At 33.8% G+C, this 13,000-nt stretch overlaps 2 long non-coding RNA genes across 3 annotated transcripts; both read left to right on the top strand.

Annotated features, from left to right (window-relative positions):
* Nucleotides 1–895: 895 nt before the first annotated feature.
* Nucleotides 896–1,789, top strand: LOC149679733 (uncharacterized). The gene is made up of 2 exons (XR_016365884.1): nt 896–1,306; nt 1,378–1,789. It is a non-coding gene; the product is annotated as an uncharacterized LOC149679733 (long non-coding RNA).
* Nucleotides 1,790–2,517: 728 nt separating this feature from the next.
* LOC149679734 (uncharacterized) lies at nt 2,518–4,097 on the top strand. Of its 2 annotated transcripts, none has more exons than XR_016365886.1 (2): nt 2,518–2,634; nt 3,747–4,097. It is a non-coding gene; the product is annotated as an uncharacterized LOC149679734 (long non-coding RNA). The 2 variants fall into 2 exon arrangements; XR_016365885.1 differs by lacking the exon at nt 2,518–2,634 and adding an exon at nt 2,903–3,344.
* The last annotated feature ends 8,903 nt before the right edge of the window (nt 4,098–13,000 follow it).

The following is a 13,000-nucleotide window of genomic DNA, read 5'->3' on the forward strand; positions in this document are numbered from 1 at the left end:
AACTGTAATTTGTATCGTCTTCTTTTTGGATTTTTTAGTGGATTTCCAGAAAATTTTGGATTTTTTGTAGATTTCCAGAAAATTTTGGATTTTTTTGTAGATTTCCAGAAAATTTTGGATTTTTTTGTAGATTTCCACAAAATTTTGGATTTTTTTGTAGATTTCCACAAAATTTTGGATTTTTTTGTAGATTTCCACCAAATTTTGGATTTTTTTGTAGATTTCCACAAAATTTTGGATTTTTTTGTAGATTTCCACAAAATTTTGGATTTTTTTGTAGATTTCCACAAAATTTTGGATTTTTTGTAGATTTCCACAAAATTTTGGATTTTTTGTAGATTTCCACAAAATTTTGGATTTTTTTGTAGATTTCCACAAAATTTTGGATTTTTTGTAGATTTCCACAAAATTTTGGATTTTTTGTAGATTTCCACAAAATTTTGGATTTTTTTGTAGATTTCCACAAAATTTTGGATTTTTTTGTAGATTTCCAAATAATTTTGGATTTTTTTGTCGATTTCCAAAAAATTTTGGATTTTTTTGTAGATTTCCACCAAATTTTGGATTTTTTTGTAGATTTCCACAAAATTTTGGATTTTTTTGTAGATTTCCACAAAATTTTGGATTTTTTTGTAGATTTCCACAAAATTTCGGATTTTTTTCTGGATTTCCACAAAATTTCGGATTTTTTTTTGTGGATTTTCACAAAATTTCGGATTTTTTTTGTGGATTTTCACAAAATTTCGGATTTTTTTTTGTGGATTTTCACAAAATTTTGGATTTCTAAAAAAATACGAACACACTCCCAGATTTATCATGTTATTTTGGATTTCTAAAAATTTTTCGGTATTATTTTCTCAGTCCACTAGGGAAGGGAAGACGGCGAGAGAGAATAAAATTTTTCATCTCGCTGAAATTTTTACGCAGGCGATGAACAATTTTTCTCTCTTGTGGATAGAATTTAGTATAAATAGCGTTTCAGATTTACAAAAAAATATCGCTCTAACTCGGCCTGTCGGGGAGTATCATTATATGATTATAAAAGTAAATAGGGAATTAAACCATGGAGTCTAGCAAGCCCACCATCTGTAGAATCGTCTACACTGCGACATTGGGGTTAATAGGCCCCAATTTGTTATTAACCTTCAAAGAATTTGAAATTATAGTAAAAAAATACCACGGATCCTGGCATAACGGGATTTTCCCTGACGAACCCTCCGGTCAGATCAGGGTGGATCTACCTTACTACGCCAATCTGGACCACATTAGAAAATATGGACTAAAAAGAAGTCAACAGTACATCACGGTAAGACAATATTTTCAGAAATGTCTATAATTCGATTTCGATCTTATGTTATCTGGAATATCTTCTTTTAGGTTCAAATAATTCCCTTGCCAGTGGAAGGTGAGGCTGAGGTGGGCGATATTCTAGAACAGCGCTTCTCAAACTTTTTAACCTTGCGGACCGGTTTTTTTTTTCAACTATGTATGACGGACCATACCAGCCGCATGTCCGCGGACCGGTGCCGGCTGGAAATAAAAGGATTGGCTGTTGGCTGGAAATTAGCCTTGTCGGGTTTTTTATTTGGCTTTTTGTACTTAAAATACCGCCAATAGGCGAAGATCATTAAAATGTCCCAAATACTGACAAATGGTACTGTCAAACCATTCCTCAATTTATGGTTAAATAAAGTGGTTTCATTTTGTTTTGGGTTTTAAAAATGGTGTCAGTATGTAATGTGCATTGAAATTTCTAAAAGAAAAATAAATTCCAAATTTTCACGATAAATGTTTTTCTTGTTTTTGGGCTGGATTGTTTAGATCTTAACCAGTTTTTGGGCTTCTTTTCGAAATATAGATTGGCGGTTTCTTTACACGGAATTTTATTCTAGTAAAATTTAAGAAACGGCACCAAACCCCTGTGCCGAGCCGATTAGTGAGAGCAAAGAGGAGGGAAATAGGGAAATAGAGAGAGAAACGCACTCTATAAAATCCGCCGGAAAATGGAAAAAATAGGGGGGCGGGGGGTAGAAAAAACAATTTCTGGGTACGAAAAGATTTAGGATGCACTTCTATCGCGCTGAAATTTCTCTCTAGTATTGGTAGCCCGAAAGAGGAGAACCTGTAACGTCAACTGTGCGCGAATAAGTTGCGCGTTAAGAGCCGCGGCATACCATACCGTACATTTTCCCCTCTTCACACCAGGGATAAGGGAGTCAGATGGATTGGAAATGATGATGGGCGACCTGCGGCACCATATCTCTCCCAGTGTACCTCGCGCACGCCCCTACCTTTCCGTAGGCGATTGCTAAGTGCTGCCGCGTAGCGCCATTTTATTTGAATGAGAACTAGCTTCTATTTTTGAGATAGAGGGAGCGTCCTTTACAATTTCGTTCGGCACGACCCTACCTAACCGCTGGGGATGATGGGAGGACTATGGTGCCGTAGGTGGGGGTACAAAGGCAACGCTTAAGGTATGGGGGTTTCCACTCCATTACTCTCTCCTTCAAGTTCACACTACGCTTGGATCACGGCTGCCTATGCTGATTCTCTCTCTCTATTTCCCTCCTCTTTGGTCAGAGGGGGAAGAGGAGAGGGGGCATCCCGCTCGGAGAGGAGAGAGAGGAAAGAAAGGTAGTTTAAATCTCGCGGGCTTTTTTGGGTGGAGGAAACAAGATGATAATTTTCTTGCACTACTGCACTTTGTGCAAGGTTACTATAGAGTAATTTCTTTCCCTTATACAGCAACGTCATAACCCTCTATCTCTTACCTTAGTGATATCCCCCCTCCCCTTCCCTTCAGGGGGCAAATAGTATTCTCTAGTACAAAGTTGCCCCTAACGTAGGGGATACACAGTTCACTCCCTCTCTCAACCGAAATTACTCTATAGAAAAATGCACTTTGTGGGCGTGATACATCAGAGATTATGCTGTATGGTTAGGTTAGGTTTCGTAAAATAGAGGGGACGGTTTACGGTAATAGTGATTTCTGGTTTGGGGATCCAGGATTTTGTTTTAGATACATTATTTGATTCGTATGGTTTTTAAAAATTATACTTTAGTGGTTTGCACAATTTAGTTTCTTTAATATTATTGGAAATGTGACGTTATTAGAAATTAAGGGGATACACGATTGTGTTTCAGAAATGTTTTAAGTTGTACAATTTTTTCTCTCTCTCGCCGTCTTCCCTTGGTACGTTACACGCGAACTTTTCTCAGTCCAGGGAAGGGAAGACGGCGAGAGCCGCGAGAGAGAAAATTTTTTTCATTTGGCTGAAAATTTTACGTCGATCTCGCCGGCGTAGGCGATGAACAATTTTTCTCTCTCTCGCCGTCATCCCTTGGTACGTAATCGCGAACTTTTCTCAGTCCCCTAGGGAAGGGAAGCCGGCGAGAGATTTTGTTCAACTGGCTGAAATTTTTACGCCGATTTCGCCGGCGTAGGCGATGAACAATTTTTCTCTCTGTACATTTTTTCTCTCTCTCGCCGTCTTCCCTAGGTACGTAAGCGCGAACTTTTCTCGGTCCGCTAGGGAAGGGAAGACAGCGAGAGAGAAAATTTTTTTAATCTGTCTGAAATTTTTACGTCGATCTCGCCAGCGTAGGCGATGAACAATTTTTCTCTCTCTCGCCGTCTTCCCCTAAAAGAAAAATAAATTCCAAATTTTCACGATGAATTTTTGTCTTGTTTTTGGGCTGGATTGTTTAGATCTTAACCAGTTTTTGGGCTTCTTTTCGAAATATAGATTGGAGGTTTTTTGGGCTTGTTTCCAATTTGATTTTGGCAGGTTGAAGGTTTTCAATCTGGCATCCCTGCTAACGGTGGAAGATCTAAATCCATCCATCTTACCAAGCACCACCACAACCTTCGAGTCACCCATATCATCTTTTGATGTAAACCCTCGAAAAAGGACTAAGGTGACAGGGTTGGTTGATCCTTAAAAAAAGAAGAAACAAACCCATCGTCGAGACACCTGAACTACAGCGGCAGATAGATCTAGATGAGATCTTCCAATCGATTATTGGTGCTCCCATCAATTGATTTTTACAAATACACGTAAATTTAAAAACATTAAAAGAAGAATCTTCAACTTCTATTTCAATTCGTACTTCTATTTTTAGGCCTACATTTTTAGCTCCGAGATTAGATTGTAGGAATTCAGTTTGTACCCTAGTGCGGATAGATTTAAAATTAAATTTAATGAGATTAACTAATTTTAATTTTATATTTCAAAACAAATTTATAATGGTCCCTTAGATTTTGAAGTATTTGTGACAATATTATATGGTAGTTTATTAGGAAAACTAAAAAATTTAATCTTAAATCTAACTAAGATTAATTAAGTTTCAAATTTAACTTAGTATTAGAGAAATATATTTTCCCTTTTTTGTGTATTTAAAGTGTTAGTGACATAATTTTCGTCACCCACAAACTTAAAATGCTAAAAAAATCCTTGAAAAATCTAGTTTATTATGATATGTTTACTTTTGTATTTGGTTTCGTAGAAATTTGTAAAATTGCAATCAAAGTTTAGTGTTTGGAAAAGGCCTAGTTAAAATTTTGTTTCGCTTAATGACGTAGTAAGGAGAAACTTTCACTCTAGATGTCGCTCACGTGACGCCTATAAGTGTCTCAGCCTCAGTGTTAAGCCTATTTTATTCAGATTCGCGCGGCATTAGTAGACTCAGGAGTCTCGGGCGCGCGCGCTTGGCTTTTCCGCGAGATGCCGTGAGTGACGTAACAAGGAGAAAACCCGACAAAAATTTTCTCCGCAAATTTGCTTTTGCCCCCCAAATTTCAAGTTTTCAAAGTGTTTTTTCTGTGTTTTCCTTCATATTTAAATATTAATCAAGCATATTTTTGGAATCAGAAGAGTTTAAACTCTCAAAAAAGTAAGGTTTTCTTTAGATTTGAGATAATTTTTAAATCACGTCGCTATTCCTTTAACTTTGTGAAATTTCCATTGATTGTGTTATTGTGACTTAACACGCTATTACGATATAAAATTATTTCAGACGGGCAGACATCAACCAAGGTTCGAAAAGAAAAGGGCTATAAATTGGCTTTATTCCTATTCAGCGTCACTGGCGGAGAGTCTGGAAACTACTCTCATAGAGAGAGACCGCGCCATCTGACGGTGATTCTGCGAAACTTCGAAAGTTACCCAGCCTCTATGAGAGTAGTTTCCAGACCCTCCGCCCGTGGCGCTGAATAGGAATAAGGCCAAATAGCGTAGCTGGCGACATCTATGTTAGATTATTACTAGGCAAGTAAGTTAAGTTAGATTTTTAAGTTGAAATTAATTCCGAGTAATGACAGAAAATTTAATGAAAAGTGACTCACTGTGATTTCCATGTTTCATATTTTGCGATTTTCAACCATTTACTGTAAAGATAAAAAAGTGGATTATCAACTTTAATAAGTCTACTGTCTTACATAGATGGCGCTTAACAATTAATGTGACATCGTTCCGATTTAATTTTTAGGCGGTAAAGGTTTTGAATATTACTCAAAATTCTCTAGTGATGTGGTTTCGTATGTATTGCTCAAATGTTACTTAGAACCCCACATAATTTTTAATAGATTGCTTTAAACCCCATGTGATATTTAATGCATTGCTCAAAACCTTATATTATTTTGAATACATCGCTCAAAACCTTATATTTTGAATATATTCATCAAACCCCGTAATGCTTTGAAAATAAAGCTCAAACCCCGTAATGTTTTGAAAATAAAGCTCAAAAACCCATATTATTTTGAATAAATTGCTCAAAAACCAATATGAGTCTAATAGTAGCCAATAAATGAAGTCATATCAATATAGAAAATAAAACAAGAAAACTTAAGAAATTTACCACCAAGCTTAGAGAAAGAGAGAGAGAGAAAAAAAAAATACAAATTGAGGTTACATTTTCACTGAATTAATTATCACCCTAAAATATTTCGATCATAGGAAATAATATATTTTTTAGGTCGAGCTAGACTTTAAAGCGAGCGTTACTTACTGCACCTGGGTTAATTATACCATAGAGAGAGGGGGCAAGTTCAGGTTCAAAACTAATTTACCGGTATCTATACCGAAATTAGTGTCGAAACATCTAATTAATGAAACAAAGCCTTATAATTCTTAATTTACCTTTAATAGCCCTATAATTTCTAAAAGACCTTGATATACTTAATTAATGCGCTGCCAAAATTTTAAATTTAGTTTGGCAATAGCACCATTAAATGGTGTCAGTTATGTACAGGGTGTGACAAAAAGTTATGGTACCGCAAAAACACTTTAATCATAACTTGTGAACGGTGGTCTTTCAAGCAAAATCGGCTGGTCATAGAATTATAGAACATTTTTAGACTCAAAATAGATTTCCAATAGAACCATCCCATGTAATTTGGTTCTATCACATTTTTGGAACACATTATTAAAATTTAATATTAAAAGAAATAAGATAAAAATTTTAATTTCATATATATATTAATTGTTTTATAGGATTTTATAGAAAAAATGTCATAGAAAATTTTCGACTAAGAATCGATTTCCCATAGAAACAGCAGTACTTCGGTCCTATACCACCTTTTATGCAACACCCTGTATATTTCTATAACTCGTTGACTTAGTTGGTGTAGGGCAAATTTCTCTGGCTCATTTTTGGGTACCGCTTTTTTTCTAAGATTTTAATGTTATTTTTAATCGATTAAACATTAATATTAAAACTTAATTAATTAATATTACGTTATTTCTAATCGATTAAATGTTAATAGTGAAAATTAATAATTAATATTAAGTTATTTCTAATCGCTTAAATGTTAGTGAAAATTAATAATTAATATTATGTTATTTTATACGAGTGCAATTAAGTTTCCGTAATGGCATGTAATGGACACTACGCGTTAGGCTTCTCCGCCAAGCACTGGGGAGTACCCCTATTGGACGCCTAGTACCACCTGACGGATTCCCGGGGTTCATAACCATTTTTTAAACTTCATATTATGAACATTTAATTTTTAAGCTAGCTAAACTTAAATACAACTTAAAATAATTTATATAAGACCCTATTTGTTACTAAATATAAATATAACATACATTATGCTAATTACAAAACCATCACGCTCAAAATCCATTGAAGTCCGATTTAAATTTTTTTTATTCAATTCTAAAACTTAGCAGTCCAACACCCAATTCTTTAGCTTATAAACTAGTTCTTAATCTTGGTTTAAAAATCAAGCGCACTTAGTAGTAGCGCGGTAGCACTACATCATTTTAATGAACTCATTGTCCAGACTTACGTAGTAACAACCCATTGTTTCGATAGTAAATTATCAATTTAAATTGAGAGCGTGTTGATGGACTATTTCAAGCGTTAGTGCAGTGTCTCGTTACGGCTTTGCTTTGTTAGTATCAAAGTTATCGATATTCTGATCAATAATGATAGTAGTCTTTGCGGAAGAAACTGTTTAAAATTAAGGAAAACAATATATCTAGAAAGATTTTTATCTTGGACCCAAACTAGAGTAATGATTTTGGACCAATAACCGTTGACTGATGGGTGTTGGGAGTTAAACTTTGACCCGGCCGTACGTAATGACGTAGCTAATTGTTTTGTTTCAGAAGTAGATTTTGGTGATGTGATTATATCTTAAGACGGTTGGCTCAGTATTTGTACCGTCTCAGGTTTTACAGGTGGTCTTATTTAGCAACATAAAGTTCGGATTCGAAATAAATTCTACATAAATTTTCACTAACTAAATTAATTTCTACATAAATATTCACTAACTAAATTAATTTCTACATAAATATTCACTAACTAAATTAATTTCTACATAAATTTTCACTAACTAAATTAATTTCTACATAAATTTTCACTAACTAAATTAATTTCTACATAAATTTCCATCACCCCAATTAATTTCTATATAGATTTCCACCACCTTAATTAATTACTACATAAATTTTCACCACCCCAAATTAATTTCTACATAAATTTCCACCACCCCAAATTAATTTCCATATAAATTCCCACTACCCATAATAATTTCTACATTAATTCTCACCACTCCAAATTAATTCCTACATAAATTCCCACCACTCTAAATTCATTTCCACCACCCTAATTAATTTCCACATAAATTCGCACCACCTTAATTAATTTCCACATAAATTCGCACCACCCAAATTAATTTCTACAAAAATTCGCACCACCCAAATTAATTTCTACATAAATTCGCACCACCCCAAATTAATTTCCACATAAATTCGCACTACCCCAAATTAATTTCCACACCCTAAATTAATTTTTACATAAATTCCCACCACCCTAAATTAATTTGTATATAAATTTGCACCACCCCAAATTAATCTCAACACAATTTTTCATCACCCAATTAACTTCTCAAATAAATAAAAATAATATTGTCCCAATAAAGTTTACATAAATCTCAATCAGAGACGAAATTGAATTCAAACATGATTCTTTTCCTCCAATAGGCCCTGAGAATTCCATGGGAAGCGTAGACTAAAAATATTATAAGCATACTAATAGCAAAGACACCCGGCGTTGCTCATCGTGCCATTTTTATTGGCCACCATTTTTAAAAAGTACAGAGTGTTCCTACAGTGCAGAACATTTTCGACTCAAAATCGATTTCCCAATTAATTTCCCGATTAATTTATGCCACCAGACTTATATCAGAAACACCTTGTATATTGATAAACACACCCAATTAAGTTAACGTAATTAAGCCCACGGAATTCTTAGACCTCCTAATGATATAATCTCAAAGGTAAAGGACTTCTCTCTTGTCTTCCGGTACGCCAAGTCAAAAAATTAACTTTTCATACCCATAATAACAAACTTATAATAAACTTTCAAAAATTCGACATAAAAATTAGACACCGTGCGTCACGTTAATCCCCGATAGATTATAACAGTAGTCTGGGTGGTAGAAACCACTGAACCATTTGTATTGATTCTCAACGAAGATGAGACGAACGCACGGTGTCTAAATCCCAAAAATTGATAGAACTTATCCGACCCGTTCGGTTAGAATGTAACCTAGTGGCCTTATTTTTGGACGGAATAAATCATAGATATCGTAAATAAGTAGTTTCTAAAATTGATCGGATGGTTATACGAAGGCTTTGCTGTTTTTTTCCTTTTTTTATTTGAATACATCACTAAGATGCGTTCAGTCATAGGTATCGAAATGCAGGTAATTGATCGGTTTATCTCGCTGAACGCAGCCAACAATGTGGGCACTAATCCGATTGTTTTAGTAAGGGTTTACTCTTTTGTAACGTCAAAAAGATGCGTTCAGTCGTAGGTATCGAAAATGCGGGTAAGTCATCGGTTTATCTAGCTGAACGCAGCCAACAACGTGGGCACCAATCGGCTTCATTTAAGAAGTGTTTACTGTTTTTCGTCGACATCAAAAAGATGCGTTTAGTTGCAGGTAACAAAAACACAGGATACATAACTATACGCTATCGCCTGTTTCTTTCACGGAACGCACCCAACAACGTCGCGTGTGACCAGGAATACATACAGCTACTAGGAATCATTTTGGCCCCATATTAATTTCTATGCGGATTTTGTGGGCTTGAGAACTTACTATACGTCACGTCTCAAAATTTTGACGTCTTTCTGTGTTTTCATTGGATGATAACTCGATAAATTGAGCGAAAATGAATATACTATAATTCCAATTAGCTGTATGCATTCCTATTTATATCTATTGGCTCTGCCTCACCTGGGGTCGCTTGTACAAAAGCTAATTTTGACGAATTAAAAGTTGATTTTTCGGAAATCATGTTTTATTTTAATGTATTTTATTGTCATACTCACCTTCGTTATGTTACTTATAATAAAATCACATTGAACATTATTTATGTTCAACATTTGTGACTGACACACGAGGAATGAATTTTTCTTCAAATGACTTCCTCTCCTCATTTGAAAATATAAATGTTACCAAAAATTCGGAAGCTTCAAAAATCAAAACTTTATTTTTGGGGCAATAAATTTTAAAACTAGTTAGCGTGTTAAGTCTAGCTTGAATAAATTAAATGATGTATAATTTAGTCAATAAAGTTAACGAGCTTCGATTAAAGTCAATTGAAATACCTTAAACATTCTTTCGATCGAGATGAAAGTAAATCATCCTTATTAATTTAATTGGACTTAATTTAAATAAACAGGAAAATGGATTTGTTGTAACCATAAGTTTATAAAATATGCTACAAGATAAGTATAACACTACCTATACAGTTTGTAATGCTACTGAGAGACTTACAGCTCGAGATAACTAGTTCGCGAACGACGGAAGCGAGAATTGAAGTACTATACACTCGGTGGTTAATTAATTTTGCAGGGCCAAGTTCCATCTAGCTCCTATTTAGTCTGCATTACTAATTAGGCCTTTGACAGCAGCGCCTCACCAGGCGTATGTCGCTTTACCTCGAATCTATGACCTACCTCATTCACTTCAAAATTACAAGCTCCAGTTTCTAAGTTACCAGTGACAAACTTATGGAGGAATATATCTTATTAACTTATGGTTTCACAAATTATTTAGCAATTTTAATTACGGAATTAATATCTTACTTAAATTTAAAATTAATTATTTTAGGCATCACAACTCAATCAATTAATCAAATCACTATTTAAAGGGGCAATGAAACTCACCAACCAACTTCCAATAACCCAAAAAAAAAAATTTTAAACCCCTTGCTTCTAAAATCTTAAAAAAAAAACATATTACCACATCACGAATCACATTCAAAAATATCTTCAGTCGGAACATATTTTCATTATTAGACGCATGCATTCAATGTTTTTACCCATAAACAATGACGTCACAAAAAAACCTAACCACCCCCAAGATGGCAAAAGCGAGGGGGCCAATGAACTTAAAATAAAATATAAAAAAAAACCAGACGAAAAAGAAAAAAAAAGAAACGGGGTAAAAATAGAACACGTCTAAAGCCTATCCTTACTTAGGGTGAAATTTTGAATTTCCGTGAATTTCCTTTATAATATCGTTGAAACAAAAAGACGTTAAACAGGTTTTTAAAATTTTCTCTAGTAAAATAGAACACAAGATTCGCTTTCAAGACGGGCCAGCGCGCCCCCTATAGCCGATGAAAGTGAATTTGTTGGCATTTTATTAAAAAAAGAAAATAAAAGGGCTGTACTAAATATGGCTTTAGGCTATACTAGAAAAATGCTTAATTTTTAAGGAAAAATAAAATATAAATTAAATATGGTTTGTTTTAATTCGGGGTTTTATGGTGGTTTTTTTAAATTTAACGCCTGGTTTGTTTATCAGATATCCTTTTTTATTTCTTTTCATTTAAATGAGTTTAAAAATAAGTAATATTCTTCTTTGTAATTAACTTTAAACTGTAGTGTTTTTATTTATTTTTTATTTTTTAAAGGATGTTAATTTGGATTAAAAATATTTGGTTGGGCGTTTATTTATGGATTTTTTGTTGTGTTTGGGAAAGGGATGGGGATTATGATAAGGAATTTCAATTTATTTTGGGTTTTGGTATTTCGAAATTTAATTATCTATAGATTGGCTGAAAAATCTGATTTAGTTTTTAAACGTTTGTGTTCATTCGCTATTATTTCAATCTTGCCACATATTTTTTTATTAAAAAACTCCCTGAGCCCTGATCATCTAAAGCCACTTTCCCTCTCATCATCTAAAGTCATTTTTACCCCGGATCATCTAAAGCTATTTTTATCCGATCATAGAAAGTCATTTTCCATTGATCAAATTAAGTCACTTTCCCTGATCAAATCAAGTCACTTTCCCCTGATCAAATCAAGTCACTTTCCCCTGATCAAATCAAGTCACTTTCCCCTGATCAAATTAAGCCAATTTCCCTGATCAAATTAAGCCAATTTCCCTGATCAAATTAAGCCACTTTCCCTGATCAAATTAAGCCACTTTCCCTGATCAAATTAAGTCACTTTCCGTGACCAAGTTTAATTTGCAGAAAATTCAGAAAGGAGTGTTTGAAAATTACAAGTATTCCAAGACTTTACACACTTTCATGCAAGTACAACGAAATTCCCTGACTTAAATGACAATTAAAAAATTCCCAGACACCCATACCATTATTAAAATCCCTGACTTTACCAGGAACATAATCAATGTTCCATTTTAACCCTATTTCTAGCAGACGATACTGCGGACAAAGGTTAATTCTAATTAGGCTTAACTCTCAAGCTCACGTGCTTTTGGTTTTCACTGCAGAAAAACAAAGGGGTGGGGTCAAATAGTTTTTAAAAAATCCTTCCATTTGAAATAGGATTAAATTTCACAACTGTTACTTTTCTTGTCAAATTTACCCATACACAAATTTGAGATAAATAAATTTAAGAAAAAATAAAATCAACTGAATTTTCGCAACTAGTTTGAAAAGAAAATTATTTATAGCCACGACTTTGCTTTCAAATTTCATTGAAGCGAAATCGGTAAGATATCAGATAAAAATCCGATTTCAGAAATAGGATGTGCCCCTATTTTTTTAATACCCAAGTAAAAAAACACCCTCATAGAGGTTATCCGAAGGTCAAACCACGAATATAGAACGAATATTTTAGTAAAAAAATCCGTAAAATTCCCAGTTAACAATAGCGTTTTTCGTATCGCCGCACCCAACACGCGTCAGTGGTTACCAAACCTTTGTTCAAACTGTCAATAAAATTTAAAAGTTATTTTAAAATAATTTTAATCCTAAAATAAAATAAAATGAATCATGCCCCTTAATTTTAAGTAAAAATAATACCTGCACATTTTTATTTTATTTCTTGTGTTTTTTTAATAGAAACGTTTTTTTAACACTTTAACTGGTTTATTTTGTACAAAAATATTATCATCAATGATGATAATTATAAAGAATTGCTAACTATATTTACTACAAACAATTATACACATTTAATGATCGTTCAAAGTTGTGTTAGGCTTAATGAATTATTGGAAATAAAGGAT

Source organism: Phalangium opilio, unplaced genomic scaffold (assembly GCF_054372755.1).
Source record: "Phalangium opilio isolate 3A_F unplaced genomic scaffold, DU_Popi_V2 ptg000041l_1, whole genome shotgun sequence".
NCBI classification, from domain to species: domain Eukaryota; kingdom Metazoa; phylum Arthropoda; class Arachnida; order Opiliones; family Phalangiidae; genus Phalangium; species Phalangium opilio.